Below are 8,116 nucleotides of genomic sequence, written 5' to 3'. Positions count from 1 at the left end.
GGCAAGTTGCAAAAATTATACTGAACGTACAAGTGAAATGTTCAGTGTCAACGTAGCTCTTTTTTTCCCACCAAAATATCCAATCTTGCAGGGAAATATCTGCTAGTAATAACTATAACAATACTGAACTTTTTATAGTTATTTCTAGGCACTGGCAGCTCTTGGTTAAAGGAAAGATCATGATCTTGGTTTAAATATAGAAAAAAAGTTTGACTGGAAACACATAGTGTTTATCAATATTAACAATCTTTCACTAACCTTAATCAAAGTGCTTTTCTTGTCTAAACCTAAACACATGTGGGACTCAGGGTGCAAACCAAGTCTCTGGTGTCAGAGTCCTGCATCTTGTAGACCCCCATCCACCCTGACCTCCTCCCTCCGACTTCAGTGCGATATATTAATGTGTGGCTTAATTCATTTGAAAAAACCTTACCTGTGAGCAAAATCCAGGCAACAATTATGTTTGCCAAAGCAACATGTTTGGGAGAACAATTTAGTAGTATATGAACATAATTTCTAGGAAAAAAACAATCTCACCTCAAGGTCCATTTAATAGATGATCATATCGCATGATCTTCATCAGCAGATGGAGTTTGCCCATTTGTTGTGGAAGTGTAGCTCAAGAATGAACCTTAACTTTTAACCCAACATGGAAGAGAATCCCTTAAAGTTCCATGAGGATGATGTCATATGATTGAAAGTTCTAGAATCTACTTTATGGAACTTGAGGTGACATCATTTAATAATTATTTAGGGGTTTTATTTAAATGACATATGACCACTACTACTGTGCAAACCAGAATTAAAGCTAGCATGCTTATATGCAGTTTATGAATATTCTCTCATTACTAACACTTAACATTTGTTGGTAAAGATAATTGTGGTTTGAGCAGTTACTCAGGAAACGTCTCCCCCAAAAGATGAAATGAGAATAAGACCTTTCAAACACTGAGCTGACAGTCTTTGTTTTACATAAATGATCACCAACATCTATGTAAATTCCATGTTTCATTTTGTTCTTCGTGTGTCCCACCATGAGCAGCGGGGATGGTGGAGGATCTGAGGGTCTCTGGCTGACGGATGACGACGCATTGAGTTTGACACATGAAGAGCTTTCATTCACCTCTGATGGATTCGGCTCCATCTGTCTGTCTGATGTCAGACAGTTATCACTACCGTCACCTCCAGAGACTGAAATGGCATCTGCATCCATCACCAAGAATGATTTCAGAAATTTAAAGCAGCTCATTTCATCATTACGCAGGGTGATCAGTCACATTTCACTATGCGTGCTTCTGTGAGTCATGAGATATGTTTTGCAGATAGTGGTACAAAAGTTTGACATCAGAAAAAGTCTTCTCTTTGAAGCATTAATTGCTTTAATTGGGAGAAAATTCTACTTCAAAGAGTTCAAAAGCGGCTTTTTTCGAATCCTAAAACATTCATTACTATATGCTAAACCTGTTGTCTCATATTTGTAAGTGACCGTTGTGATTTATGATACCAGTTGACACAATAATAACCGGTGAATGTTTATATCGAGATGAAGATATGGAATGAAATAGTATTCATTTAAACATAATTTGTTTCAGAACAACGCTCAGTACTTTTCATTTCGTTATGGATGTGAGATTATTTAAAATCATTTCACTCCAGTTTATATGTGGAAACTGGCTCACTGCCATTTTATCTCTTGCTGGATGGAAACATGACTTCACCACATTAGGTTAAAGGGGCAGTATGCGCCTTAACCATTAGGCCACTAGGGCGTCCTCCATTACCATTTTAAATGCACTGCCCAAGACGGACCATCTCCGAAGTCGGATTAAAGCACATCCGCCTTCAAGCTGGTTGCGGTGACATCAGATGGGCTTCGTCATCATTCGGTGATGATTCAGCAACAATGGTAGCTTCCTCTTCTAGGTCCATTTTGTCATCCTGCCTTAATTGATGCCAAACAAAATCGCCTGAAAATCCTTGATGACAAGTAGCTGGCCACCAACAACTGTTGCACAGTGCAATATAGAACCGCACTAAAGAGAGCACTGCTTTTAAACATCATCGACTCAAGACAAGCACATCATCAGTTAAAAACACACCTTCAGCCCTGTTGCAATGGAGATACAGATCCCTGCCATGCTGGGCTGACATGCCGAGTCAAGCCAAGCCAGCACATGTGTATGGAAAAGGGCCATGACTGTGAAAGGACCAAAAAATCCTGCACACTATTGATTCAGTCCTCAGACCTTCATTAGGCGAGAGTCATGAATCAAGATTAAGAAAGTGATTGACAGTGTGCAGGATCCTTTCACAGTCCCAATTTCAACTCCCAAAATAAAAGTCTAAATGCTGTTTCAAATCTTCCACATTACCAGAAATCTAATACTGGGAGGAAATTCTGAAGCCTTTGTTTATAATTTTTTCCATCTAAAAGTAATCAATTTTAAACATATCAACTAAAAGTACTAAAAAACCCACAAATTCACCCTGTGTCCCCAAATGACCCCGGTCACTGTCACATGTAAGTCTGAATTTGCTGATCAGTCATGAGTCATTTTGCAGACTACACCGCCAGTTATGAAAATCTGTCAACCACAGAGTTTATGAACACTTTATTCTAATGACCACAGTCAATATTCTCAGGCTTTACTCTCTGTTAATAGTGCAGGGAAAGTGCAGAAACTAATGTCAGCTCCTGTCCAAATTAAGAAACAACAACAAACCAAAAGATAAAATATGCTTCCCCTGCAAAGGCCCATTACCCTGAACTCATTTCGGCGGCTCAGCCTTCGTCAGCATCGGTGTTGCTGATCAGCACGGTCAGAAAGGTTGTGCGTTGATTGACAGGTGTGATGTGCGTCTGAGCATCCCAACTAATTTTGACAAATAGCTCCGTGTGTGCAGCAGCACAAACTGCAGCGGCGTGAAATGAGCTTTAATTACCCACAGTTATTACAGCGCTGACGTTGTTTGTGCTTTGTTTCGCTCCAGCAGACACCGACTCGTTTGGTTTGTAGATGAGCTGAATATGTTGCTGTTGTTGTCGTTGAAGGTGAGCAGGTCCAAACATCTGTGTAGGAATAGATGCATCACTTACTGTATAATAAACGCTCCAAGGCATGTTTGACCATCTGTGCTCTTTATTACTTCATGTATAGATTACAGAGTTGACTAATCTACAGATGGAAGACAACAGACAAGCTTGTCATTATTAGATTCAGATATCTATTGTGTGAATTCAGAGGCTTTAATTGGACATGTTTATTGTGAAATACTTCTTTGTGATGGTCTAATAGTTGCTAATTCATACCCCTATACATACTTTGAAATCATACACACACTTTTCAAGGGAATAAAAGTCCTTGAGCTCAATCAAAACATAAGTCACCCAACAAACTTTTATGTTTAGAAAGAGGGGGAAAAAACACCAAAACTGCAGTGATGTGGAGGCAGTGATGATAGACATGATCTTCCATGGTTCACAAATTAAAGAAAAAACTAATGAAGTGTTTTTGTAATATGATGTTCCACCAACTGCTTCAATGCTCATTGGCTTAGATTCTGTAAGACGCTTAAACTTTACTCCGTGTGTTGATGATGACGGTGATGGCGAAGCGTGCTGTCGAACACATCAATCCAAAATCTCCCAGAGGTGTTCAGCTGAGTTCAAGATTTGGTGATTGTGAAGGTCAAAGCATATGATTGACACCGTTTTCATACTTATCAAATTGTTCAAAGGCCCACTTTGTCCTATATGGGAGCATCTGCATTTGTTATTTCTCCATTTATTTATTCAGGTTGTTCCCTTAATTTGTCACTTGTCTGTACATGCTTCATATAAACTCAGAGAATATGCTTTATTGTAAAGGTAGACAGAGGATTTCTCAAAGGAGTCTCAATGAGGACTGGAAATGGACCACCATTACTGTCAGTCTGTCTCTCTCACTGTCTTTATGAATTTGGTAAAAAAAAAATATCAGACTGTAGTGATTTGTCCTTGTGCAGCATGATGCATGTAATGTTTAGTTAATCACATCTAATAGATTTATTTAAGCCGTCAAGACTTCGTCAATGTCATGAAAGTCAAACTCTCTCAATCTGACAAGAGATTGAACATTAACACAGATTCAGGTTCATGAGATGTGTGTTAGTAAGAAAAAAAATCAATATGTATTGTCATCCTGTAATCAGTATTTGTCTTTAATACTTTAATTGGTTTTGACACATTTATGAACCTCACTTTTGTTGGAAAATTATTTTTACTCAAGTTGAGTAGATGAATCTTTGGTGCCCTCCATTGGTATTATCACTGTGGGACAGTGAACACAACACGACTACTAAAAACTTTAAAATACTACAAAAATACTTTCACCAAATACTTATACTATATTACAAATACTATACTATACTTATATTCTGGAGCTCTACTGTAATATCTTGCATGATTTACAGTTCAGAAAACTCTTTATTTATCTTATACTAGCCCTTTATACAGCCCCTCAGTTCAGCCTCTGTCTGAAACAGGTTGTTTTAGCTCCTGTCTCTTTAAGGCCCGCCTCCTGATGAGCCCTCTCTATTCTGATTGGCCCGCTTCCAGAAGAAGCCCCTCTGCAGACTTCTGCCAGGTCCTGAGGCTACATAATCAAACAGGATTTCACTTCTTTTTCTCATTTTCTCATGAGAAAATGAGAAAATTTTTCTCACAAAATCGAAACATCTCAAATACATTGATACATATTCAAGCCCAAATCCAATCCGAGTGGACAACGTGAACAACCTCAGCAACTAAGGCTACAAAACGGACTGTAACAATTTGAGGTCAGCTTGATTGGAAAGTAGACGTAACTTTGCTAACGAGGCCTTCAGATCAGGCTGAAGCCTTGGCTTTTGACTTGAAGGCAGCATTTTTACATACCTCATGTTTCGGAACATTGATTATGTTAAACATAGTCATTCAACATTATAACAGTATATAAATGACAGAAAATCACAAAAAGCATGATATGTCCCCTTTAACATTGAACACATGTTTTCCAGTGAAAACGTAACACTGAACCATCAACATCGACCCTCACTATACAAAGAAATGAATTTTTTTATTATGTACAATTCATTGCCAATATTTCATGTTTTAACTAAAGCATCATTTTTGATTGAAGGACATTGACTGCTCTTGCAGGAATATTCCATTAAGTTTAAAATATTTGAGCACTTCTTCCAGACCCCACAAACCTGCAGCTAACAAACCTATAATGAAGTCAAGCTCACAGATCAGACCTCCATTGCCACCTACTGGATGTATTTGTACCAACAGTTTAACTCCCATTCAATTCCTGCTTTAAAGGGTAAATAAACACTGAAACTGTCAGGCTTGAGATGTCACAGCAGGTGTTTTTACCTTTTGACAGTGAATACAAAACATCTTCTGTGGCATCACTGATTGGGAAGTAGCCAGAAGTTCATTTTTTAAGGTTTTTACTTGATCAGTGCAGCAGCAGTTCTCTGCAGTTTTTTTTAAGTGATTCAGAGATATGAAAGGTGTTATATTAACCCCTAATGGTTGGACTGACTCCTTCAGGAAAACATTTGACAGTAATGTACACAAATATTACAAATCCCCTCACAGACAAGGCAACAGAGGTAGTAAAATTAAGTAAAAGTCCACAGTGAGAAGGACACAGTTCAGTGTTTTTCTCAGTGCTTTGACCAAAAGAACACACTGGCTATTGAAGGCATCAAACCTGCAGTCTCTCTTCAGACTCCTCAACATAAACACAGAAGTTCTCTATCCACAGGTACTGGATTTATGTCTTTACTTTGCTCTGAATACACACACAGCAGTTGGCCCACAGCAAACAAAACATCAGCATCAGGTGCATCATGAATATTCATCACAACTATATTAAGTCCATTTACACTGAAACCACTCACACTACAAATTCATAGGTTTATTGTGCTGCAGTTTGCTTTGAGTAAAACTGCATAATAAGCTTACATTTTCATAAACTGGAGTTTTCTCCCATTAAAAAAGCCATTTATGCTCTTTCTAACCACCTCAGGGAATAGTCAAACAAATGAAAAAGTAACTTTTTTATTCTCTGGGACCTCTAAGATGCTGTTAAAAATCGCTGCTTGTCGCTTTGTCTGTCCCCCACCCTCGCTATCATATCACTGATTTTTCCTCTAATTGCACATAACTTTTGTGCACAGAAATCAGCCATGCAGATAATCTGCCATTTGCCCAAGGGAGAAGAAAATGATGGTTAGATTTCATGGATTTATATTGGGATAAAGCTCGAAATCTCCCCAGTACTCAGAGGACGCTGTCTTAAATTAATAATCATGGCTCATAACTCAATTATTTATGAGTGATTACTGCTGATTTCTGCTCGCATGGCTCACTGTGGTCTGCAGGCTTCATGTCTTACTGGAACTGTAAAGCTGTGTCGGATGGTCTTCTAGCACCATCTAGTGATATATCTTTATTTTACTTTTAGGCACAATATGGACTTTGTTTTTTTTCTTTTTTTCCAGTTTGAAGTTTTCTACTCATCAGAACAAATGTGATTCAAGCTGCGGTATCTCTACATCAGTAACATACAGTAATGGACTTGTTTGACCAGTGTTACCAGATGGGATTGTCAAAAAGTAACCCAATCAAAGCCTAGAACAAAATGTCATTCTTTTTTTTTTTTGTTAAGTTCTGTTAAATTAAATGTTAAAAGTTTTAAAGCGCTTTGTATTAGAGCTAGGACAGAATAATAGTTGGAATAGGAAAAACATATCAGTTCATTTGTAATAAAGTGACATTTGGTTTTGATGGCTATCAGTTCTTAAGAGAGGATGAACCGATTTATTGGGAGAAAAACTGGAAACACTGATCTAAAAGCTTCTCCGCTGTTAAAACCAGTGAAGAACATATAAAGTTAAAACTGAGTCAGACTGTGATTTACCCATAATTCAGTTTGCTACGCTTGGATCAGAGTTGTTAAGTTTTTTTCAAGTCCAGAGTCATGTAAAAGAAGGTCTTGTTTGTTTTGTTTGTTTTTTTTACAGAGATGAGACCAAGTTCTTCATCATGAGCCTCTTAATTAAATACTTATATTTTATATTTAAGGTTTGCGTCTTCCAGGATTCCAAGAGGGTCAAAACTTGAGACTTAAATGTTTTTGCTTTCAAGTCTCAAGAGTCATCTGTCATGTGACTCAGGTTTGCACAAACATCTTCACATGTCATCAAAGAAAAAGCACAGGAGTGAATATTAAATGGCTGCATTCCATTTGCAGGTTTGAGGCCCTGATATTGTGTGAGCTGGCTCACTGGCTTCTGGGACACATTAATCAAATCAAAATGTCTTCTATGGTACCTTTGTTGCACGCCATCCCGCCTCAATTCCTGACAGCTCTCCTTCTATCATAAAAGCAGAAGTGCCCAAACGTACACTTCAAATGAGTAAGTCACATCCAACTCATTTTTGTGACTAAAGTCTGAGCTCTGGCTTGGACTTGTTGGTTATCAGATGTCACATTTGCCTCTATTATAGTGAGAGAATCACAAAAAAGTGGATTGTTGCAACAAATTGTTTTGATTTGTAATAGAGTAATGCATATTCATGAATATGATTTCACATCATTTCATTCAGGCATGCTATCTCTCCCTTGCCATATATGAACATAACAATCACATATGCACACACATACACAAATTCAAGCACCCCTATACATGCATACAAACACACACATTTTCTCTCTTTCTCTCTCACACTCACACACACACACACAAACACACACACACACACAGGAAAATTAATGAGCTCTCATTCATAATCCAGGATAGAGAGCCATATTCACCCTTGGATGGTTTAATGACTGATTTCATTTATTTGTGTGGAATAAATAGGAGGTAAACATTGGCTCCCTCTCACATTTTCTGCGACACACTCGCTGCTCAGCATTCTGGGAGAAATGATCCTGCCAACAGCAGGGTCACTGATTGGCTACCTCATCAGTGTGTGACAAATTCCCCAACGAGAAATAGGTTACCCACTTCCACAAACTAATTAACCTGGGTGACAGTGAAACAAATTATTACATTTATGTAATATTTCACATCTGTC

This window comes from Thunnus maccoyii, chromosome 12 (genome assembly GCF_910596095.1).
Source record: "Thunnus maccoyii chromosome 12, fThuMac1.1, whole genome shotgun sequence".
Lineage (NCBI taxonomy): Eukaryota > Metazoa > Chordata > Actinopteri > Scombriformes > Scombridae > Thunnus > Thunnus maccoyii.
The sequence above is the reverse complement of the archived record's forward strand: the minus strand, read 5'-3'. Positions refer to the sequence as shown.